Here is a 26,129-nt window from a genome sequence, read left to right as displayed (position 1 = left end):
ACTTCCTATACAGGTTGTAAACAGTACAGATTCTCCAGACAAAACTGCAAAGCATGAGCTTTGCCTCAGCTCTCAAACCTGCCTCAGGTATCTGGCATCCCCACAGTCCAACAACTCTGAAGTTAAGTTCAAATGATGTTCAAATCATCTTAAAAACTGTTTCTCAAGACTGCCAACAAGAAAGATGATGTTTTTAGGAGGGAGAAAAATAAACTGCCATATCTGAATACTTCCCAGTTCACCAGCACTTCTTATTTTTCCCATACCAGCTTTTCTCTGCCAAGGACAAAGGGGACTGTAGTATATATATGCAATAAACTGCAGTAATATCTGTGGTGTACTGAAATACTGCATTTTTGTACCCTCATAAGCCATTCATTGGCATATGGATTCAAAGTCCCACAGGGAGTGCTGCAAATCCATGTAAAGTCTCTGGGTGCTGGACTTTACTCTCTAACATATGTAACAGATGTGTAAAGTAACACACAACCAGATGTCTCTCTAGTAAATGCACAGAGCCTGAAAAGCCCTAAAAATGTTGTGTCCAAGGGCAAAGGAGAAGGGGAAAAGTAAGAACAGAGTCCCAAATCTAGCAAGGAAAGAAAAATTTAGGCTTTATGAATTTCTTGTCTACAGTGCTGTAATTTTTCCTGTCCTGTAATTCAGCTATGTTATTGAGAGACAGCTTTTTAGGATGTGGGGAGTCCTGCCACTGTGGCCTGGTTTGCTCCATGCCAGGCTGATCAACTGTTTCCTGGTGTCTGTGAAACGTCAAGGTACTACTCCAAAGTCTCCATCATGACTTCAAAGACCTTCATCCAGAAGGGAGGTCTAACTTATCAGAAGAAAAACTCCTCTGGAAAAAAAGCATACGGCTGTATAACGGTAATCACCACCACAGGGGACCCTCTCCACTCCCTGAGTTGGTGTGTCCTGGCTACAGTGGCTTGGAGAAAATAGCTGGTGTGCTTCCACAATAACCTTCTAAGGCAGAGCAGAACAGTGGGTGAGAAACAAGCAAGAACTTGTTTAAAAGCCTCAATTTAAAACTTCTGGCTACTCCCATTTTACAGAGTAAGTTAAAACCACTCTACCAGAAACTGTGTGAACCACTGACTTCAGATCTGGATCCTGCCTTTTGCAAAGCTGCTGGTGGGCTTGGATCCAAGGCTTTGGTTCAAGCTCTTATCTACTCCATACTAAAATGACTTATACCATACGTCCTTTATAATAAATAGCCTCACAGTGAGGAAGCACAGTATTGGCATGGTTCATATTTACATCACTCTTCTGAAAGCCAATGCACATGGTTTAAGGAAAGTGGTGGAAATATTACAGCTTTCTAATATTTTGCCGTATGTGGTTTACAGTCAGCACAGTTGACGGCTGTGTAAGCTTCACCCATTTGCATGTGACACGCTAAGCAGTGCAAGTCCCAGGTAATGCCCACCAGAGCTGAGCAGAACAAGGCACATTGGCAGCGGCACAGGCAGGGCCACGTCCCACCGCAACAGTGCCCTGGCCTGTATCACTGCACTCTCCCAGCTCCCCAGAGCAAAGTCTCTGTTCTCTGTCCTCACCACCTCCTCTTTACAAAGGCACACACACACTTACAGGAAAAAAAAAACAAAAACAACTAAAACAAAAACCACAAACAATTCCATTATGTGTCTGGCAGCCCATGAACTTACTTTCTGATTCACAACAGAGGCACCCCATTGAAAAGATCCATATACTGGGGGGGGGGGGGGGGGGCGCGTCTAAGCAAGTCTCCAGCGAGCACATGTATTATCAAAGCCTCCTTTCCACTTAACACAACTTGCTTTGGGAACTAATGCAGCTGACTTTAGGGGAAAACACAAACAAACAAACAAAAAACCTCTTTTTTCCATTAGCTGGGGAGAGGGGAGGAAATCAAACTGATGCCATCTTTGTTGAAGAGCTCCACGAAACTAATGGTTTAGGAGAGCTGAGGAGCATGGACGGGGGACAATCTGAATATGGCATGCTGACAGCTGAAAGAAGAGCAGAGAAAGGCAAAACAAAACAGGCATGTGTTTAATCTGGGCAGGCTCAGTCCCCTGTATTCACTTCCAGTGAAAAATACAACGCAGGAGAAAGTCAGTCCCTCTGCCTGCTCAGCTCAGCACCCACATAACTCCCTGGCACACACCACAGGACCTTCTCCGGGCACACAGAAGGGGGCATTATTTCTTCACATGCTGAAAAAATTAAATCAAGAAAGGGCAGGAGTAGCAGTACAATTCAATATATCTTAAAACGCATCTTTTGCCAGCAAAGAACTTCCCTTTCTTTAATACTCTGCCAATGAACTCCTGCACTCTCTGATACAAAGAAAAATAAGAAAGATTCAATGATTTTGTGACTGCAACAGAGAGCTGAGCAAATTATTATAAAGCCCACACAGATGCTACAAAGATACCTTCTCCTGAACTTCAACATGTGCTTCCTCAGAGAGCAACAAGAAGGCAGTTGTGAAAAGAAAAATCACACATATTATCCTGGTCTGACGTCAATGAAAAAAAAGACATGAATAAAAGTATTTTGATTTAGGCTCTGCAGACCTGAGGAGGAATGCTTGCCATCAGGAGAATGGGATGGAGAAAAAGCAAAGGTGGGCTGAGAGTGATCACACACAGGCCACTGCGGTGCACTTCCCCCTCTCTCACCGGTTTGGCCAGGACTGTCACCCTATGCCTCAAACAGGCCTCGCTCCAGAGAGCAAGGCACTTCCCCACCTGAGCCACGGGGATATAGGAAGAGAGGGGAGGGTAAGAACCTGAGCTCCTAAAGGCTATACAGCACCAGTTCCAAACAGATTTGCATTAATACCTCATTTCACAGCTACAAAAATTGCCTCGGACTCCTACTGAAAGTCTTGTATTCTTGTTTGGGCTCACAGTCCCTAGTGCAAGACCCGCACATAAAAAGGAGTAGGCTACACGGATTTGCAAAAGTTCTGAACTTTTTGGATAAATCAGTACAAATGCCTACAGGACTATTACAATTTCCCAAGTAATGGCTCTTGTCCGCTGACCAGAAAGGAAATATTTAGCTCCCTGCTGCGAGCCAGTTGATTTCAAAAGAAACTTAATAGCTCTATTTCTACAAAGCAAATGCAGAGCAATCACCAGGGACCAGCTATGCTCTCCTCTCTTCTGAAACCTGGCCTGCAAATGCCACCAACTGAAGGGTTTTGGTATTCTGCACATTTGTAGGATTATATCCCCTGCTTCTTCCATGTTATGTGGATCTTTTTGATTCTGCAGGTGTCTACAGTAATTTTGTCTCCTTCAGCACACTCATGGGGCAGAACAGAGTAAATAACTTGACATTTTTACTTAAGAAAAAGGCTGGTGATTTTTAGTTTTCATTTGTGCAGCATTTTCAGTGGTTAAAAGTTTTACAACTGCAACATTTTCTCTTTACTAGACCAAAAAAAAAAAGACTCAGAGGTTATTCTTTTCTAATGAGAAATGAAAACCAAAAAAATGAAGACTAGAGGGAAAAGGTGAGATTTTCCCTGCAACTCATGATTGCCTTTATTAAAAAAAAATTATTAACTCAGGACAACACAATTCAGCCTCAGTCAGGGAACTTTTAGTTAGGCTGCTATTCAAATATCCAAGTGCAATTTGCAACTCTAGCTATGAAAGGGGACATTATTTTCTTTATACATTTAACTCTTACTTGTTCAAAGACACACTGATGAAGCAGTTAAGGCAGATGTATTATTAAAGCTGGTGTAGAATTTACAGGCTCTGTTAAGAAGCCTGGTATTTCAATCAGGTGTTTAAAATAAGATACAAAAATATCACTTAAGAATGCTGTAAAGTCAGATTACTCATTACATTATCACCAACAGTAAAAGAATTGTATATGCATTCTTCTGGCTCTCTGTTGTATGTTCTTCAATAGCTTTCTTCTACAGAGTTCCCATATGATATAGATTCCAAACTTGGAAATATTTAGGCACATGCCTAACTTTCAGGGAGAATGGCCTCATTGATTTAAACAGGATTTAACCCTTATAAATGTTAGAATGATTGCTTGTTTGTGTGATTGGACCTCATGGGGTTCATTTTCAAAAAGATAAGTGTATTACATATTTTTACCACTGTTTTGGGTTTGCTGTTAAAGTTATCTCCCTCCCTCTCCCATCTGTTTTTATTGCCTTTGATAGAAATATCACAACACTCTGAGGTAAATAATGACTAATTTAATTACAAACTAACTGTAATTTATGACAAGACCCTCCAATCACTTACCTCAAATCATATGAGTGTTTCAAGATGTAACTGTAAATCTCCTTTTTTTCCCCTCTCTCTCAGGAGATGTTGCAGCCTTTTTTTTTCTGATGTTTTGCCTTAAAACTCTTTCCCCTGTGCTCCAGGATCTTAAACAAAAACAAAACAAGAAACACTCAGAATGAAAATGTCATTTCAAGCAATTGGTGGGTGGCTCAGGGGAAATCCCTGACCTTTCTCCAATGTATATTTCATTATCTAAAGCAAGTGTGATAACTCCCCCCAGCAGAAGCAGCATGAACACTCTTCTGTGGGCTGTGCTTTAAAAAAAACAAAAAACCCAAAAAAACCCACAACACCAAAAAACCCACTATTTTAGACCACTCAAAACCATGTTATTTTTAAAATGTGCAAGATAGTACACTATGAAGTATTCATTTAAAGCACAATTCAGTGTATACCAGAGTCCACAAATTTATGAAGGCGAATATGGAAGAAAGACCAGAGATACAAATCAGAAGAAAAATTATCATGTAGAGTATCAAACTGTTACACAGGAGAGCGATTATTACTACCACTGTTATTACCACTGATAGTGCGTATATGGCCAACTCCCTAAATCTTCACTGAGTTAGTGTAGTATTTCTGTGGTAGTGGTGTGGGGGAAGTAGTAGCCGTGCTAGAGAAGCAATGCAGCATTAGCACTACAACACCCAGTCTGGCTGATGAGAGAGGAAGGAAGGGAGGAGGAGCAACGAAGCAAGTGAGTAAGAGAAACTGGCAGGTCTCTAATACAATCAATTTTGACATTCTCAACCATCACCAAAAAAGGTCTGAAGGGTTTTGAATTTTCAGCAAGTACTGCCACCAGAACACTTTCTCACCGCCCTCTGTTTCACCCTCCTCCCTCTCCCATACCTGCAGCACGACAGGCCAGGAGCCAGCTGGGTACGTAAGCCTCCAAACCAGGCTCTGTCAGCAGGAAAATCCCCTGACTATGAGAAGCAAATGCTGCCAGCCAGTGCAGAGTTCACTTTCCTCTGAGTGCATGGTCTTGCATTTGCACAGCCCCTTCAGATTACATGCATCCAAATTATTTCTCTGCAAACAATTTTTAGGACCAAAACCTATATTCATTCTTGCTCTGTAAAAAGCCTGGAAGACAAACCATTCCCAGGGCTACACCTGTGACTATCCCCATTGAAGCCAACAGACTTTCACAACACAGCAAAGAGAAGGATTTGACCTTGTGTGAGTGTAAGCCAGACTGCTTTGGTTTTCTTCCTCAGCTAGGACAGACAGACGGCTCTGAATAATGTTTTCCATTGCTTTTAATTAAGAAACGGAGACGTTATCCACAACCTTCTGTGGCTGCACGTACTTCAGAAAATACAACTTTTCCAAAAGCAGTCAGAAATTCAAAAAGTACAGCTTTTTACATCATAGTTTATTCACACACACCCACCCCTGGGTGTTTTTGGGAGAAAACAACCCAAAACTCAGAGCAAAGACCAACACACAAGTAAGGGGGAAAGTGGGCTTCCCCTGACATGTGCAGAGAGGCTGCACCTATGTGACCACTCCCCGAAGCTGCTTATAGTACAAACAAATCCAAAACACTCCATTTAAATCACCCTGCTGCTTTCTCCACCGTACTTGTTCTAGCCTACGTGGTGTTGCTGCTTGCTTCGAGGAGCCTGTTTCTCACTCAACATGAGTAAAGGTTGCAACAGCCAAGCCTACAGACTTGCAGGAATGGACAAAGCCCTCTACAGCTGTGATACAAATCCAGAGAAGGCTGGAAGTTCAAAGTGAAATGAGGACACTCTGTCCATGACTCATACCACCTAGAAACCATTCTTAATTTAAGAAAAAGTGTTAAGGGGATTATTCTACAGAGTGTCACCCCGCTGAATCAACCAGGTTCTGCCTCTCATTTTTTTCCCTGACTCAAATACAAGGTGGTCGGGGATTCTATTTTAAGATCAAAATCAGCATAAAATCCTCCTTTTCTCACTTACATACTTACATTTTTAATGCTCTGTTTAAAGAGACAAATAATGTTGTTTGAGGGACAAATTCCCAGCTATCCTACAGGCTTTTTACATGACCTATGGGCAAAGGCTATGCAACACTTCCTGAAGGGGCTGAAATAGCTCTGAATGATACTTGAGCTTCTACAGTGCAACTGAAGTCTGAGAGTTTGACTCGTAATGCACATTGTCAATTAACCCAAATTTTCCTGTACCTCAGTTTCCCCTTCCTTTACAACAAAGATAACAGTATTCCCCCATCTCAGACGGCTGATGTGAGGAACATAACATCCATGCTGATTTAGTGGATAATCTGGTAACCTGGACAAAGTTATAGAACTTTTAAGTGAGGCTGAAACTTCACCTCCACAGAAAAAGACCCTGTAAACCAAAATGAGGAGTGAGTCATCAGCCTGTCCCTCTGAACCATTTTGCTGGATAGTCATTTCACTAGTACAACTCTCTTCTCCTGGGTGCTCCTAGCAAGCGTGGGGGAGACTGAATGGATTCACTGTAGTCACACAACAGCTTTACAGCTGCTGAAAAAAGGCCTATTGTAGCCCTGCATTTTACTATCTTGAGTAGCATACATTAATTTGCTGCACAGCTTCCATTACCCATCTGATCCTTACAGAAACAGGAGCAGCAAATCAGGGTTTGTCAAATAAAAGGAGATTTAACTGTGATGAGTAAATTTTCTGGTATTCTAAAAAAAAAAAAACAAAAAACCAACAAACAAACAACAATACAATACAAACAAGACAATACCTTAAACTGGTTCTGCTCTCCTGTTGGTTTTTTTTTCCCCTACATCATGATACTGTGAGCCAAATGTCACAATCCAAGAAAGGAGCAACAGGCCTCCCATACACACGTATGGTCTTCCAGCAGTCACTGTCCACACATGGCTTGCACCTCTGTGCATTTATGATATTTGCTCAGTAACAGTATCAAAAATAACTGTGAGCTTTTAATACAGAACTATTCACTTGCACATACAAAGCCTCACTTGATAGTCAGGTAACGCTGGACTTAAAGTGTTAACACATCTTAGTAGACTTGACAGCCCCTTTCTAAATGTCTTGATTTTTCTCTGTAGTGTCTGTCGAGTCAGGGAGGAAGGACAGTCCTGAATAAGGCACAATCCTCCCAGCATTCAACTACACCACTCTCCCCCTTCTGGAGAAATGAATGCAGCTTCAAACAAATTAAAGGAGTATTTTGTCAGCTCTTTCATTCTTCCCCGTGCAATAAATGAGGCAGTGGTCAGCTTCTCTAGCCTCCAGCAGAGACAAATGAAGGCTCGCTCTGAAGTACAAATCCCCCTTCCTCCTCCCATACACACAGCGTTAACCCTGCCAGCTGCAAAGCAGCTGAATTTCGCCAGGGTCCCTGGAAAACAGCAGCATATTATACCTGCAGCGTGCTGTACTGCTAGCCCAAGAATTAAATGACAGTTCATCAGCACACATAGGCCCAAAATGCAGTACTTCCCACAAAAGCTATGAGACTGGACAAAAATCATGGGGTCTTTTTCTCTGCCTTCTGGCTTCACAGGCGCAGGAACGCAACAGGTGCTGTGTGTCTGCACTCAGAAGGCAGAAATATTTTGCTTTTCAGTGAAAGCCAAGAGAGACAATATATATCCCTTGCTTTGGCAACCTGAGACCTTAAGAAAACCTCAATTATCACAAGAGGAGCAGCCTGATAAAATGTCACCAGTAGGACCCCTCTTTTCCCCCAGCCTTCCTTCATTTCACAGTGGTACCTCTCTCAAAAGGCCAGTGGAGCTGAATGGACTGAGCTGACTTTCCATTCTAGTCAGCTTGTGCTTTCGCTATGTTAGCATGACTTGACTCTGATCAAAACCAACAAAAAACCATGGCAGTGGAAACAAAGAATCAAGTAAAGAAAGAAATGAAACCCCAGGACAAACTACAGAGAAAGACTCAGCTCATATTTTGGATTTGTTCACTTCCAAGCCTGGGTGACAGACAGGACTGTCAGCCTCCCTTGCTGTCCCCAGGGCAAGTGGCCTGGACAAAACCACCATAGTACTATCACGTGTAACAGATGGAGCCAAGGCTAGATCAAAGCAAAGTAGATTGCTAAAATACAACCTCATTTTGGGACTTGCTATGAAGGATGGGGAAATGGCAGCACCAGGCTCTCTGTGCACCTCCTGTCACAGAGACAAGAACTCTGCAAAAACTCCCCAAATCTCACAGGAACAGGCCTGCTGCTCTCTCTTGCCTCCACCTAGGATCTGAAGGGCTCAGGCAAATGTTCCCACTTGGTATTACTCTTTCCTTGCCTTCTGCTTGTAAGCACGAACAGCATAAACTCCCCTCTTTTCTTAACAGCTGAGAGTGGCTTTATCACATGATTTTTGGAGTGAGGACTACCAGCCTGCTCTAACTGCGCCCATGCCTTGACACAGCCTGTTTATCATTAAAAGGTGATGCAGAGCCTTGCTCTCCCACTTACCCAGAGGGGTGTTAGGTCTTTCCAAGTCGTAATCACCCCAGGCTCACTAGACACTGACCTCAGGCTCTCCCTGGCACTGTGCCGCTTATCTTAACGTCTGAGCACAGCATGAAGGCCTGAGGGAGACCGACAGCATCACAAGTCAGCAGTCTCCTCCTGCCAGATGACTGCTGCACAACCCTCCTCAGCTCCCAGCCTCCAAAACCAAGACTGCCAATGAAGAGCTGAATACCATCCACTGGCCAAGCTAGTCTGCACAGTAGCATCCTTTTGTAAAACTTAAGTGTGTTGACCATAAAAAGCAGCAGGTGAGCGTGTCTCTCTGCTAAAGGGCACATACAGTTTAGAAAGAGACATTAGGAAAATGAAGTGTGGCATGATTTGCAATGCCCAAATACATTCTGGGTTCTTCAAATTAAGGGCTCTAGAAAAAAGAAGAAATTTCACACTCTTTGGGATAGATGAGTCTGGCATTTTTTTCCTATTACCTTCTGCTTTACTTAGCTCACCTACCTTCTAGCTACATGAGGTTGGGTTTTGAGATGTAGTTGTTTGCTGCCATATAGAAAGACTGAACAATCAATATTCCTTATACATTTACTTATCTCTAGCGCCAGAGAGGACACTTCAGCAGAAACCTGTGGTGACCTTTGTTGCAGGAAACTTTGGAGGCCTGACCATAAGCTTTTTTCAGAAAAGAAATATGACTAAGCCACAACCAGCTTGGCACCAGTGTAGTTTGGTCTTATTTCTTGAGATCAGAAGGACTATGCCAGCGGCTTGACCAGCAACTAAAATCTTCCAGGCAGAGGAAGATATGTTGTCCTTTTCCTGGACTCAGTGAGTTGGTTGGCTACAAAAGCCAGCTGGTTCTACTCTTTCAATCAAGGAGAGACAGGACACTGAGAAAGATGAAGCTTTTGTGTAAGTCTACTTGTCCAGACTTTAAAAAAAACAAAAAAACAAAAAAAACTGTACTACTGCTCCTGTCATCTCTACTTCTATTTCCATTTCTTCAGCACAAATCATAACATAAGCATTTCAGCAAGTATCAAGTTTGGTAGTAGGCTCTCTGGGTTGCCAGCTGTCAGATCCAGAAAGCAGGACTGTCACATCTGCCAGACTGGCTCTCACACCTACTCTCTAAGGTAACATCATATATTTTTCCAACTCACACTAGCAATAATATGACATTACATCTCACCATACTGTATGTTCCTTCTCTGCCTCAGGACAAAGACCAAAAGAGCCCACACACCTTTAAATAAAGGATGCCTAGCCGGTGTCTTATGATGACTGGTAGCTTCAGTTCAGCGCCGTATCTGACCACCCTCTTTAATTTAAGGGTGTGAGCACTGTCTCTAGTGGCACACGCTCATGTCAGCAAGTCAAGCACAAACTGCTAGACGTAGGTCATTACTGGTTAAGTATCTCATGTGCACTTGGCATTGTAAAAGCTCCTTAAAGAAGATACAGTACTTCTTTTGGTAGAAGATTTCTTCTTTCTAACTTCTCAAAACAACCTTCCTTCTCTGAGGCCTACTCACACCAACCTTCCCCTTTCAGTAATAACTACGAAGAAAAAGGAAGAAAGAACATTAAGAAAGAAAAATTATGAAATGTGTTGTACTAACTGGTACAACTATGTGACCAGATCACTGAAATACACCTTTCATTCCATCACACAGGTTCCTACAGGGCACAGCTACCTTACTGCTTTTATTCAGATCAGACATGTAGCTTTAGGAGCAAGCCTCCAGATAATCCATCCTGCCTGGGCTTTTAGTTGCATAGTGGGGTGGTCCTAGAGCATGTGAACTGAATCCCTCTTGGGAGGAACTAAACTAGCAGCACGATGTTCTCCAGAGCACGCAGTCAGTGGCAGCAGACTGCTCAGGAAAAAAAAACACTGAAATAGGCCTGGTGTAACCTCAGGATCCCAGCACCAAGTTTTTCACTATTACAGATACTCTCCAGCTGGTCCATACTACGTGCTAATGAGGGCATAATTATAAAAAACCAAATGGCTGCTGTCATACATCTTTATGCCACTAAGAAGATATTATATTCTACTGTAACATTGCTACAGCGTAATAGAGACAGCAGCAAGAGCATCCTGAAGTGAACAATGCAGAGAAGAAAAAATAGATCAAAGTAGTTTCAGCTACAGTAACTAACTTAATTCCTGTAGTTTTACAATGAGTTCTTCTACTCTTTGAAATATTTTCTCTTTGTCTTGCACCAAATTAGTAAAGAATGGTTATAGAAGGGAAAAAGTACAACAATCTGGATAAAAAGACAGAAAGTACTACCTTTCCACCACTAAACCCTATGAAAAATAAAAAACTTCAGGCATTAGTTGTAAAAACAGCCAGCAGAAAATTTTAGGCAGTAGTGCTTTTTTAAAGTGACTATGTTGTCATTTGAGTTTATGTCAAACATCCTCTGGTATTTTTTCTCACAGTGAACCTTTTGTTCTCTTTCCCAATACAATTAAAGACCCCTAAAATCTTGACATTTCTCATACCTAATCAAGTAATAAGACAGTCATCACACCTTCTTTCAGTGCATGAAAGGCTAAGAATTCTATGACATGCATCTAACTTTCTCATTTACCTTTTGCCACCTAATAAGAAGTATATGCTGAGCCTATGGAGGTTTGCAGGACACGCTGAGGTCTGCAGGCCACTGGCTGGAAGTTGCCTGTCTACACAATCCACCACATTCGCTGAAAACATTAACAGGAAGAGGTAAAGGATCTTTTCCTCATAAGCTGTTTGTCCCTAGCAGTAACAAGAGCATAACACTTGAGAGTTTCACCAGAAGTTGCTAAGAAATACCTTGTGATGGAAACCTCCTTGCATTCCTGGTGCAGGAAACAAACTAAACCTCATTGCTCCATCTGTTCAACTTCTGTTAAACAGTTCTAGACCTGGCAGCAAATTCATGAGCAAGAGTGACACTGAACACTATGCTGAGGACCTGGCCAAGGCCAAATGAAATGCTTTCCTAGTACTCAAATACTTCTTGAAAGCTTCTCTCTTCTTTCACATGCCTTCCATCGGCTCTCTGAGCTCACTGTGAGCAGGAAGCCCAAATGCAGAGGAAGTATGTGTAAAATTCACAGTCTCATTTCACCACCACTGTCCATTTTCATGAATGAAAAGGGCAAAGTCAGTAGGGGAAGCTGGACCCTGTCACAACCTACAATTTCAAGAGCCATCTGAGAAGGTCCAGGACCTTTAATAACTGATCTGTGTGTTTAAGCCACATTCACTACTGACTCTACACACAGTACAGAAAAGGTGAGCGATCAAGCTCTAACCTCCCAGATGAGCTGCACAGAACAGCGTTGTGTTACATGTCCCATATAGCCCTGGTCACATCACTTTGTCTGGGGCTCCATTTGCCTCCTGCAGAACACGGAAGTCAAGGAGCTGCTGGTTTAGAGCAGGGCAAAGCTGGAAACCTAAAAATACCGCATTTATTAGGAAAGGGTGGGAGAAGTAAAGGGAGTTAGGATATTCTCCCTCCTTAAAAGACCAAGTAGTCCCATAAGCAGTGGAGTCCATGATGGCTGGTTTCTTGTGGCTTTGCCTCTCGCTGGTAGGTGACCCCATGCACAGTAAGACACACACTCTGAGAAATGCTAGCCCTTTGCTGGGAGCAAATCACAATGGCTTACACTCCAGCACGCTCTCACATCCGTGGTAACATGGGTGAGCCTTTCCTTCAGAAAGGTCACTAATTTCTGTTGTTGTCCTGTATCCAACCGCCTGTTTCACAAAACTGCTAGGAGTTCAAGGACTTCATGATCTCAACCCATCTGTTAAATTTAGCTGGAGCTGGCCAGTAGATTCCAACATTACTGCAGGGAGACTGAGAGACAGTGTACTCCAGAAAGAAAATAAACTACAATATCCATCTTGGTCCATGAAAAATGATACTGAACTGGCAAGAAAGGTAAACAAATGGATCTGATGTTAAAACTTGGAACTACAGTGACAGTTCTACAAGATTCATTAGTATTAAATCCAAGCATAGTCTTGACCAGGGAGGTTTATTTTACTTATGCTGCTTTGAAACACAGCTTCACTTTTACTTACTGAGAATTGCATTCTGCTTATGAATAATATTAGGTATATTTTCTGGGGAATTAAATTGTAATCTTTCCTCTGTTCCATTTCTTTAATACATTCAGTTTACTACCGTAACTTTTTTGTGATATTACTAAATTGTAACTACAGAAACTGGGACAACATTTTGTTCCTACGCAAGACAGGAAAAGTGTATCTGTAGATTTAGGTACAGATAACAGATTCAAATCTGCTTCAGATGACACAGGACAAGTAGGTGTCTGGGGGTTTTGGGGAGAGGTGAGATAGAGAAAGGGTTTTTCCCCTGGAGGATCGAAACAAGGTATTTTTCCTTAATGTGATTCATAATATAAGACAGATAATGACAATGTCAGTTTATGGAACATTCACATTGCATATGGCTACATGTCTCATTAATTTTGGTGAACAGAGTTTGTAAACAGAAAAAAACCCCAAACCTCTAATCTATTTAGGATATTGTACCTCTTTACATACACACACATGTACTAACATGGACTGCAGTGCAGTCTTCTCTCTCCAGCATTTATTCAGAACTAGGACGAAATTGCTTTCAACCTGCAAATATTTGTCATGACAGAGCAAGCACTCAACAGTTTTATTTTCCAGCACCAAACACTGTCAATTTTAATATTATGCTGTCTCTTCCAACATTCCTCAATCTTACACCTAGGGCCTCTCTTTGGTGCCTACAGCTAGTGACTGCAACACCACACAACTTTCCTATCACCACTGTCTTGCAGAAAATCAAAGTAACTCTTTCGCCAGCCTCTGCAGGATGACCAAGGTTTGCAAGGAAACCAACCCACTACTTTCTTTCAAATGGACAAAATAGACAACATGCCTCTTTCAGTAACTAATATACTACTCAAAAAAGCCAGCAATCATTACATAATTGCTTTAAAAGAAGTATAGCAATGTCTAAAAAGCTACAAACACACCTCCTCGTACTAGTCTTCAGACTCATATTTTATGCTAAAATGCATGTGCCTCAATATATAGCTATATATTTAAATGAAATATAAACTAATCAATTTAAGGCTTTAAGCAAAAATAAAGAGATTTTGAAAGTCGGCAAGAACCATTAGGCTTACGCTAATCCATATGACATGCCATACAATTTCAGCCTGAAATCCCCTCCGTAGTGGGAATCATCTTTCCATTGCATACGAGTGAGCCGCATCAAGCTGAAAAATTTTCAGGGTAGCATTTTCAGAAGGACATACAAACTCTACAGAAAGATTTCATCCACCAATGAATGTACTACTTTTCCAGGCCTTTTCACTGTTATTACCAGGATCTTCTCAATATAATTAAAAACAAACTCTTGTTCTTTGTGAGTGAACTGTTCCCCCTGCTCTCCCAAGTTCCAATGAGTGTGATTTTCACCAAGCACTGACACATTTGTACTATAGAAAAATGCTTAATTAAAAAAAAAAATCCTTCACTCTCATTTATTTTTTCAGAAGTGCTTTCCACATATCTTAAAAACTTCCTTAAATTATCATTTGCTATTTAAAATTTGTGTCTTTGAAAAATAACGGCAGCTGATCTACACGCAAAAACATGAAATATTTTAATTTGTTGCATCTTTTTGGAGTACTGAAGATTACTGGCACACACAAACAAATGGATGTGGATTCCCTCCACTTCCTACCCCATCAACATCATGAGCCACCCACTGGAAGTGGGAAAAGACTTGTAATTTTGGGGTTTTCCTGCATCATAAGGTTTTGCTGCAAACTTCCAGAATGAGCCAACAAGGCTCTTTCAGGCCCCAAACCATTTATGTGCTTAACTTCAGGGGCTTCACGAAGTGAGCAGGACTGCTCAGATTTGCAAGTTAAACACCCACACACCCAGAACTGTAAATCCAAGCCAGTCAGCAGTAGCACTGCTAACTGTCCAGAGGAGCTGAAGGTGTCTCCTCTGCTCCCCCAGCTTTCCCTCTCTTTGTATTTCCAGGAGCAAGAAGAAGGATAAATGGCCTTCTACTATTTGTACTAATCACCTGTTAGTCACACTAGTCTGAAAGGCAAACTGACACATCCACTCGTTTTTACGCTTTCCAGTATTTATAGTATTATTTCTCCAGGACTGTGAAGTAGCTGCCACTTATTACTAGAATTTGGCATGCAGAAGCTCATGTATATGAAAAAACATGATCAAACAATATGCAGCTCATTAAAGGAAGTTCATAAATCCATTTCCTGCCCTAATACTTCTTTTTTCTCTCCTGGAAATATTTACCACACTACCTGATTAGGCTGAGCAGCTTACGTATTTTGAAAATACAAATTATGCCACCAGTCATTCATCATATGACAGTAAACTTGCAATTACACAACTCCAGAAGTTCATACTGTGCACCAAGGTAGGCACAACCCAGCCCCAAGTGTCAGCACAGCACAATGAGACTACCCAATCTTTACTGATCTTAAAAGAAAACTTGGGTGATAGAACAGCTCACGCTCTGAAGAACAAAGGTTGGACTGGCTGTGATCCTGTGCCAGAATGAGCAGAGCCATGTCTCTCTGGTTTACCTCTGCAGGCAAGGCAAGAGGGAAGTGCTTGCAGAGGAAGGAGTGGCTGGCACACTTTCCTAGGTGTATAACAATGCTACCTTAGGACTCATTTCCCAGAGTTGGGCATCTATGCCAAGAAGTTATTGGAGGCCAAGCCTATGTTAAAATCTACTGTCATGTCATTCTCTCTCTTCTCTCTCCACCAGTCTGCTTTTGAGCTTATGCTCCTCACACAGAGGATTCGGTTCTCTGCATGTGTGCAGAAATGTACATCCAGCGTATCACCCCTGGCTGCCAGGAGCAGGATCCGACTATCGTGGACTGCGATGGCTCAACATAATTTGCCCTACAATCACCATAAGATACAGGCAGCTTAAGGACCTTGAGAAACCTGCCCTTAAACTTTTACATTTGTCCTCGTTTCTACCTTTCCTATCACAAAACCTTTCCTCCTTTCTACCTTAAAGGTCCTCCCTACACAAAACTAGCAGTAATACTTGTAGCAAACTAGCAAGCAGAAAAGTAAGAAATTACAGTGTATGTATAAAATTCATGCTGCTCAGTATTTATTTCCAGTCTCATATATCTATCATAACACAATTAAACAAATCCCCCAATGCTAAACAGCTGGTTTCTTCTCTATTGATGTGATACACTATCTTGATTCACATGATACTGGATTCGCCTAAGGCTGCAACTCATTCAGAAAGCTAGCACAAATGCCATGTCCCATTTAAGATCCAAATTAGGCTTTAAAATATTATCCTAAATCTGCATAAGCCTCATGCCTGACTCCTTCAGAGCAAAGAGCACCATCTGAGCAAGCCTTGCTGCCCTCAGAAGTCCCAACCTAACTGGTCAGTAGGAGTGGCACAAGGCAGGCAGATGCAGAGGACTGTTCTGCATCTCCTCGTGATGTAGAAGGGAGCGGTGATTGGTCCTGCACAGATCTGCACGGTGCCAGTGATCTATTTATACAGCTCCAGAGGGCTGAAACTCTGCATAGAAACTGCAGTCATCTCTTCAGCTCTCAAGCTGAAGAGGGGTGGATGCCTCTAATTCTGATTCCCATGGTGTTCCCTGCAAAAATGACAATCATTTTAATTTTGCGTGGGGGAGAGCTCTCAGCATGTTTTGTATGTCTTTCTCTACACCAGCTTCAAGATTCTTAGACCTCAAGGATTATCAGTTTTGTCACTGGGTTTTAGATTCTACATCTGGGATTTATAATATGGCCACCCAAATTAAATCCAGGATAACACTTCCCCCATAGGTCCGATTAGTTAGTAGGCACTGCAATTTACTTACTTCTTTTTTTCCTTAAACATATGACAACAATCAAACAACAAAAAAAAGTCATTTAGAGTCATACTATATCCAACTGTCATTTGTAAGACTTTACTGTACTATTAGTCAGAGCTTCTGGTGACAGTATAACCCACAAGACTGAAACTTGAGTGGTTTATGCATGTCATCAGAGCCTAAGACAAAAATGCCACCTTAGAAAGTAGGAGTATTTAATTTTTTATAATACTTTTGTACTAGTATAAAGCATTCACTTAATTTACATCAGTGACTTCTTTTCTTAAGCTATTTGTATCTGTTTGATCTTTTACAAATATCTAGCTCTTTTCTTCAGATCTAATAGTGCCGAGTACTTCTAAGACATCTTGCTAGGGCTTATTAACTGAATTCCTACAAACCTTTAGGGTTTGGGTTTTTTCTTTTCTCTTTTTTCCCGGGCACAACACTGTAAATGCAAAATTGCAAACCCCCCTCGCCCAAATACTGAATATTTTTTATGAAGAGGCAGGGTTACTTGGTAACAGCTGCATGGTGTAATTGCTGGTACTAGGTATCTGTACAAGCACACGTCCACAGGCTGTAAAACAAAACCTGACAAATTCTCAGTTTCAGTAGAAAGGCTAAACCTCACTGAAAACTGGCTGTGAAGGAAAGATGTGACTCAAATTCATCACAGCCATAGCTGTGGACATTACAACTAGTTACACAGTACTAGGAATTAGATACCAGCACTTGATTACTGACTTCCCTAGTATTAAAAATGTTCATAAAAATGGAATGTTATCACAGCAAAACACATTTAAAAAAAAAAAAAAACAAAACACAAAAAAAAAAACCACTGGAATGAAAAGTGGAAGAATCAGTTAATTTTATAGCAGTTTTCCATTAGCTTGTATTGCTCCGTTGTAACTTTGCTGTATTCATGGCATGTGCATGCATGCACATGTACATACACACAATTTAGGGAAGTGGAGGACAAAGAAATAGGTTTTATGAGCAACCAAAGTAGAAATTGAAGCACTGATTCAGCAAACCAATTAAGCACATGATTAATTTCTGTTATCTTCAGTGGAGCTTGACTACAGTTAAAGTGTTTTGTTGAATCAGGGTCCTCAAAACACACTGCTCTCAACCCATTTATCTGATCACAGCTTTAGGTGAAATGAAACACTTGAAAGGGACTAAAAGTAAAGGAAATGCTCAGGTTTAGCAAACTAAAGCCTTGTAGGAATTCGACTAGTTAGGAAAAACCCCATAGTGGTTTCGTAAATTTTCATCACCTCCAGCAGTTTTTTGAATAATGCAACGGTCTTTTTGGCAGCTTCATAATGCTGTAGTCAGCACAAGAAGTCCTACAATGTCTCAGCACTTCCTGGGGACTCAGAGCAGTAGGATAGCCTTGCAACACAAGCAGAGATTAATCATTTTCTAATGCACAGTAATAAATAATATATCCTCCATAGTACATAAATTAAAGCTGTAATTCCATCCTGGTTCTGTGATGACACCAGAAGCCTAAGATGGAATTTCAGCCTCGTTATGACCAGTCAGGATACACATTATTCCTACAATTATGTTCTGAGAGTTGGTGATGAACTGAGAAGTTCTGAAGGCATGACCAAAAAGAAGTCATGTGTAATTACAAGCAGAAAGCAAAATTATTGTCAGATATTATTTGCAGAACTTGCTAAAGTAAGCAGTAAATCTCATCCCTGAAAAGCTCCCTCAGCATATTTGTAGCAAGGCAAGCAAAGATCACTACTACTATCAAAAAGCTGAAAGCTGTTCTAGAACCACAGAGCAATGCCCCCATTATAGCAGACAGAAAGAAACTACGTGTTAAAGATCAGGTTTGTGCATTACACAGTCCTTAAAATGCTGAAGATAACTCCTCCTACAACCATACATAGTATTTCACTCACAAGTCAAACTAGCATCCTACAGGTGCATAAAGACAAGCATAAAATATCAGGTCGAAGTCACAATATGTCCCAAATTGGAAAAGAAAGCTACTGAAGAAAGCAAAATGCTTAGGATGAGAAGCATTTTGTCCTTCTGATGAATATATATACACACACAGTTTACACACTGTAAATGATCTAAAAAATTTTCCCAAAGAACATGGTCCAAATACTTTTCCCACAGATAATTTCAAGAAACCTTATGAAGGTCAGAAAGACATTTTACAAGTCTAACAACAAGCTTTTTTAATGGCAATAAGTTTAGAAGTATGAAGACAGAGAACCAAAACAATCATCTATCTGGAGCTAACTCCTATCTTCACCCTGGACTCTTGTCACCAATTCCCATGATTTTTAGCAAATCCCGCAAGATTTCAAGTAGGTCTGGAGCCAGTTTTCTTTCAGGACTAAGAAAAAAAAAACCTTTCTGACCATCTTGTAAAAACAAGGCACGTAACTTTACAGGATCATCTATGGCCTGAAGTGGTTCCAGGTTCTGAACTTTTCTGCATTATAATATTCGCAAATTTATTTCCCCCACCCTCCCATTCTTCATAATGTGAGACTCTAAGTCACACACATTCTCTCTTGCTTCCCCCCCTCAGGTTTCTAGTTTACAGAGTTGTAAAGAAAAGTAAAGAAGGGGAAGCCTGAAGATTATGACAAAAAGTCAAATGAAATGGTGCAGAAAGTTGTTATTTTTAAAAGCTGAGAATGTGTAAGCCTAGAGTAACTGTTTTTGAGTATCTGATGCTCCCCCACAAGCCACCGTATTATTTGTTCCTTACCTCCCAACTCTTCCTCTTTCCATTTCCCCTTTTTATAATGTTACATAAAGTGTTCAGCCCTGAACACCTGGACTTACGTTTCCTACATTCGTATTTGAGCACCTTAATGGCAATGGTCTCATATTCAAGGGGCAACTCACCTGGAGATACCTATTGATTTTTCTGTTCTATTTTAATCGTTCTGATAACCAGCAAAATTTAAAATCTGAATATAACTATTTATGTACATCTGCATTTAAGGACACACGTTTTCCAAGAACCCATTTTTTCCCCTTTTGCCTTTCATGACCATTCATACAAAGTATCAAAAGTCATAAGAAAAAGGACAAAGAAAGCAAGACAATCAATGCCTAAAGCTCCTTGCCTCCATGGTTATCTCCACAAGAAGCATATCATCCCCTCTAAATAGCAACCTGAAACCTACTCAAGAGACTTACGTAAGTCATGACTCAAGAACTAAAGCAATGAGTGTCAAAACATTCAAAGACACAGTACCCTCTGCTCCTAGTAGTAAAGGAGCAGCTACTGAGAATATGCAAAGGAGATCCTTGCATGGGAGAAAAATAACACTACAAAGTTCTTAGAGAGCCACAGAATCACAGAATGGTTTGGGTTGGAAGTGATGCTTAAAGATCATCTCTTCCCAACCCCTCTCCTGCCACAGGCAGGGACATCTTTCATTAGATCAGGTCACTCAAAGCCATCCATTCAAAACCATCCACACAACCTAAACTACACACTTCAATACAGAAGTACACAACTAGAAAACCTTCAACCAGATGCACTCTTGGAGGTTTCTTATGTCTCACATAACTGATACCAACACCCAATATATGCTTCCATCTGCCTTTTACTAGGGACTCAGAGAAAGACAGGGTTTTCTCCGAGATCTCTTAGCTAGTAGGTTATATTGCTCATGAGATACCGTTCATAAGGAATGGCAATCTAACACACAGGCTAAAAGGTGACCCTGTAAATAAATGTCAGCTGCAAAATCGAATATCTCTCCTGGTCTGAGCTGAACAAACACTCCTATATTGACAATGTAAGCAAAATACTGAGAAGATAAATAAATCTGCAATAAAAAAGAAAGAAGGAAAAAACCTCTAGAAGTAAGGAAGGGGGAACATGAGAGGGAAAAGGGCACATGGCAAACTTACGTTAGTGTGACTGACCAATTCAGGCTCTTCCAAGGCTCATCACCACACCATCTGTGCTTAAGTATAAATGGAAGGGTTCCCTATCACATTTTCTTTCTTTGTGCAAATATCATATTCACATTCATAAATTCCAAGGACTATGTGACTTATTGATTCAGAAATTAATCTAAAATGATGCTTATATAATACACACCATATTGATTCACAATCTCATTGCACTGGTCATACAAATATATACTAGAAATTGTTCAGAACACTCGTCTTCCAATTCAGGAATTGCAACACTTGCACTCTAAATTTAAAGACATGTACACCTAAGTCTGGGCACTAGCCTGGTTAACTGGTTTTCCTGTCTTGCTCATCAGCTCAATATACAACACAAGACACACAGGTGAGGACTCACACCACCAACAGTGAAAATTTCAGCACTTGTAACCCAAGGAGGGGAGCTGGACTTCAGAACTGTGTAATTACAAAAAGGAAGAAAAAGTATGATTAAAGGGTCCCTATTTCTGACACAGCACAACTCAGAAGAAATGCCAACAATGAACTCTGCGGTGAGGACTTCCTCAGTGATACCATACCCAGAGATGTAAGCTTTTCACCACAGAGATTTCCCTCTTGGAAAAATGCAGAAGGAGGAAAGAAGTCTCTTTTCACAGTATTTTAAAATTAGTTAACTCTACTAACTTAAAAATACTTGTTGCCAATGAGTTACTGGGTTGCTTCAATACAGGCATTAAGAATTCTAAAGCAGAAGCTCTTGCTGCCCTTCAGATTACAGGTGGTGATTTCTTCCTGACAAAATAGATGACAAATGAACATACTGCTAATGCATACTGTGTTAATTATTCTGCAGTGCCATGTAGTAACCCTGATGGAAGTTCAAACTAATTGTGACGAATACAGATAGAAACAGTATTATATAATTTAAGTTCGTATTCTGTCAAGTTTGCAGCTATGGCGTGTGAGGACTGCATTGTGAGGCTATGTTACTGACTAAAATAATCTCATGTTATGCTATTAGATTAAATACTCCCATGAGCTAAAACACTGTAGAGGGGTGAAGTTCAGAAAATCAATCTCAACACTGTTTTGTAAACTTCAGTATAGCTCCAATTCTCTGTTATTGATACCAATTCAATGAACCATGTTTACACTGTAAGCACACACCAGGCTTAAAAAGTCAACTGGTTAGTGCACAGCGCTGAGAGAGCCGTAGGGAGGGCAGACACTTACAGACAACACGCTGCCAAAACAAAGCTTTAATTTAGAGGAAAAAATTCTAGCCTCTGGAGCTGTAAGAACCGCCCCTAGATAGGAACTGGGAGTACATGGATAAACAGAAGCAATGCTATGAGTCGACACAGAGTGATTTCCAAAACTCATCCTCCCACAGCTTCTACCAAAAAGCGGCCGAGTGAGCTGAGCAGCAGCAGCCAGTTACCATCAGGGTCTCATCCAGGGCCCCGAAACCAGGCAAAATCCTGCTTGCTGCTCAGCCCAGCTACCCAGGACACCTGTGCTCAGCCTACAGCCTGTGGGTCACAACACTGACCTCCAAAATGCCCGATCCAGCCTGCCACCCATGTGCACCCACCCACCACCCTCCAACAATCTTTGCCCCTGGGGAAATGCAGCAGGGCCCACCTCACCCCAGACCACTTCTGCCTTGGCTCCTGCAAGCCCACGGCAAGGTGTGGGGTGTGGTTCCTGTGGGGTTTGATACCAAGCCTCTCTGAACACAGCAGATCCCACAGCAAACACCAACCATCAGAGGAGAGCCAGGGTCAAATCACTGAAGTTCATGGTCACCAAGGTGACACAAAGCACATCTAATCATATAAACTGTACATATAAGCTTTCTCCATTTACAACATACCGTCTTATTTTCTGATGTTGAAGTTTTGTGGCATCCCCCATGCAACATTCCCCCCCCCCCCTCCCCTCAAGTCATCTTGGTTGGCTTTCCTCAATCATTAATCATATTATTAAACTAATAAACATTCTGGCACTGACACTGTTTGAACAGCCTTCTCTCCACCAAAAATCCACTGGCAAATATTTTCACATATAAGATGATCCCACAACTCTGCTTTTGAATGCTAATCTAAACTGAGTTCTCCAAGTCAGCACGGTAAAGTTACTCTTTGGGAGGGGGAGTGCAGAAAAGAAATGAGAGAGGGGCCTTTAAGATGAAATAAAAATAGACTGCCTTGATCCCACCATGACATGGCCCAGACATTCTCCCTGTGGGGGAAGAAAATGTTTCTTACTGCAGTGAGAGTTTTTATAACATTCTCTTCTTTTTTTTTTCCTCCGTGCAACTTTGCTTCCTGAAGAACGCTTTATATAAAAGACATGACATTTGGCAACCCAGCTCTGCTGCTTTGTGAAATTCTTTTGGCAAGTGCCCTACGTGCTGACTGCATTAAGCACATCAGTTTATTTATTTATTTATTTATTTAGGCAGAAGTCAGAAGGAGCAAGCCATACAATTAACATGCAGCACGGCACTGCTTCATCCCAAAATACGGGAGAGGAGCTGGGGAGGGAGGGGCCAGAGCCTCTCCTTTTGGGAAACCTCATCATGGTAGAGGAGATGGTTCTCCAACCTCAAAGTGTTGCTGCTGCTCTGGGGCATATGCAGTGATTCTTGGATCTCGAGGCATTTAGCGAACATCAATTAATTAATTAATTAAGCCTCAATTCCACAACAAAGGCAGGTATCATTATACACCTATTTTGCATATGGGTAAAACGAGCCACAGAGTAAACCTAAGCCTGTCCTGATCTTGCCCAGTGTCCCGAGGCAGGAGGTGCACTACCTTGCTCTTGTCGAGACAAGAGCCGCCCAGCAGTAACTGGCAGGAGGGAACGGCACCAGCCACCAGCACACCCATACTTCCTCCCTTGTGCCCTGAGTGAAACCAGAAAATGGAGAAGTCTCCGCATGCCACCAGTCTTCCCAAGCATGTAGCCACAGCACATGACTGCGAGGCACATGGATCTCCATCGATAAGCACTGATCTCCTTTGCACCACGTCATGTGCCCATGATGTACCTCAGGGCCATTTTCAGCAAGTCAGGGACAGAAGCACATATATATACCATTCATGGTCATGTTCTCGCAAAGGCAAAACCTTCAAGGGTCGAGGACCAAACAAGCAACCTCCATTTCCTATTCCAATGCCATGTGTTGGGTAGGAGGGCCATACATCTGTGGTTTGAAGTGATGGAGCGTATTACTTGAGGCTTACAAGAAATCAAGATACTTCTCATGATTAGCCCCTTTTATTTATGCCAGGAACCAACAAAGCTTCACACTACACCACCAGGGACACCCAGCAACAGCAAATTCACAGAACCATGAAGTTTTGTTTTCAAGCTAAATAGGAAGGAGAAATGGGAACAGGAGAGGACATGATGTACCTGTCCAGAGACCAAAGCCAATGGCTGGCCAGTCCCACAAGCTTGGAATGGTAAAGCTTCTGCACTTGCCATATATCCCCTGATATTTTCAGGTGAAAGTGCTAGCAGTGAAGGGCCCTATTCATCCAAGAAATTGTTCAGCACACACACCATGAGAGAAATGCTGAAGCATGGTCCGGTGCCTTCCATGGGAAGGAGCTACCAAATCTCTAGCCAATGTGACCTCCTGTGGACCAGGTACAGAAAGGACTTTTCTCCATCTCAGAGAGCTGAGATGGGACTGACGAGTCTGCTTGATCAGGTGGTGGCGCTTCAAAGGCCACAGGCACAGATAAATCTATAATGCACTTAGACCTTGGAAAAGTTTCTATAATGCACTTAGTATTTGGAAAAGTTTTAAGCATCTTGGTCTAAAAAACCCAAATCTTACATGTTTAACATTGAAAAGCGTTTTCTACACACAAGCCTGAAAGAGACAGCTGTGTGTTCACAACATTTGTGTGCACCCCGATGGAAAAGAATGTCTCATTTTGCTCCTAGAAAACTGACATGGCAATCTAAACCTGCCTAGTGTTTTGCTAGAAGAATATGAGGAAAACTGTTTTGGTTTTTTTTTTAAATAAAAAACCTGGCATTATGCCCCCTTCCTGTTCTAGAACTTTTTCCTAGAATTTCTGTCCTTCATTTCTAGGCCAAGTTCTATGATATCAAAGTAGTTATCACAACAGCAATGTACAAGCCCAATTCTATAAGGTTTATTCAAGGCAAACAGATTTGAACGAGACTGTCAGGTTTAGCAGAAGTCTGATGTGACCAGTGGCTCAGGACAGTAAGATACAGAACTCAGCATCAGTTTAACCGTACAGCAAACTTTGCCAGTAATCTGTCCTCAGCGGAGCATATACCAGGCTCTCCTCTGAAAAGGACTTGGGGATCTCAGCACTGAAAAGGGCCAGAGGGTCACAAATCTGTCCAGAAAGAAATCACTGGCAAAATTCCCCTCACCTGCAGCAAAGAAGTACCAAGCCTTCAGTAGCACAATTCAATCACCCTTTTCAACCTGGAAACAACACACTAGGACTTCAAGTGGGGATTTCAAGCTCAGTGTACCCAGTTACCGATGGCCCATGCAGGACGCACGTCTTGGTTTACAAGTTGATTCTGGAAGTACAGGCCAAGAGCAAGAAAGGGAAACCTCAGCACAAGTTGTCTGAAGCTGTGGTTTCATTAGTCCAGCGCACAGGCAAATCTGAAGTCAAGAGGCTTTGGATCTGTATGCATATACTACATAGCAAGATATAAAAGATGCACATGTCATCCCAATGCAAAATTTCACACCAGAAGATCAGTAAATACACTTTTTCTTCAAACAGAGAAAATAAAAAAAAAAGTTCTCCAACAAATATACCTGTGAAGGCAAGTAAGAGGAACTAATATATTTTAGAACAAGCCTGACAATCACACTAGCCTCAGGTGCACAGTGCAGAGATGCTATGAAAGATTAGATTACACAGATTCATTATTAGTTACAGGTGGTTTACTTGAGAGGAAGGACAAGATTATGACAGAGGGACACAGCGTGGAGGTAGAGGGCAGGACAGGACAGAACACATGAGAGAGGGACAAGACTGGGTTGTTTTTGGCTTTGTGCTTGCCAAGTGAAAAAACAAGTGTGAGTCATAGTAAAGGTAAGTCAAAGTATGATGTGACTGCAATGGAGAGCTGAGCAGACCACACTGCATGAGTCAGCAGCACAGATAAAAAGGGTGATAAGAAGCAGCAGATGGGACATGTCTTTACTAAAACAACCCTGCAGGACACAGGCCTCCTTTGCTCTAATGAAACGGTCATGCCAAGCTGCCGCGTGCTGGCTCGTACACTTGCAATCTCATGAATCAAAGACTGCCGCGTGGGGAGGTTAGAAAAGCGGCGGGCAAGCAGGTGCAGACAGATCCACATGCAAAAAAGCATAGAAAAGCAAAGCAAAAGCACACACCACCCCCCAACATGCACACACCCTGATGAGTGCCCTGGGACACCACCCTCCAAACCACT

The 26,129-nt window shown here is 41.7% G+C and overlaps 1 protein-coding gene across 1 annotated transcript in view; it reads right to left on the bottom strand.

The window, feature by feature from the left end:
* Nucleotides 1-26,129, bottom strand: part of ATXN1 (ataxin 1) — a 226,169-nt gene that overhangs the window by 160,575 nt on the left and 39,465 nt on the right. The window contains exon 4 of the mRNA XM_074899713.1: nt 4,290-4,417. The gene's annotated coding sequence lies outside the window, so the exon portion shown is untranslated. The remainder of the gene's footprint in view (nt 1-4,289; nt 4,418-26,129) is intronic.

The sequence above is a fragment of the Athene noctua genome, chromosome 2, assembly GCF_965140245.1.
Source record: "Athene noctua chromosome 2, bAthNoc1.hap1.1, whole genome shotgun sequence".
Lineage (NCBI taxonomy): Eukaryota > Metazoa > Chordata > Aves > Strigiformes > Strigidae > Athene > Athene noctua.
The sequence above is the reverse complement of the archived record's forward strand: the minus strand, read 5'-3'. Positions and strand labels throughout refer to the sequence as shown.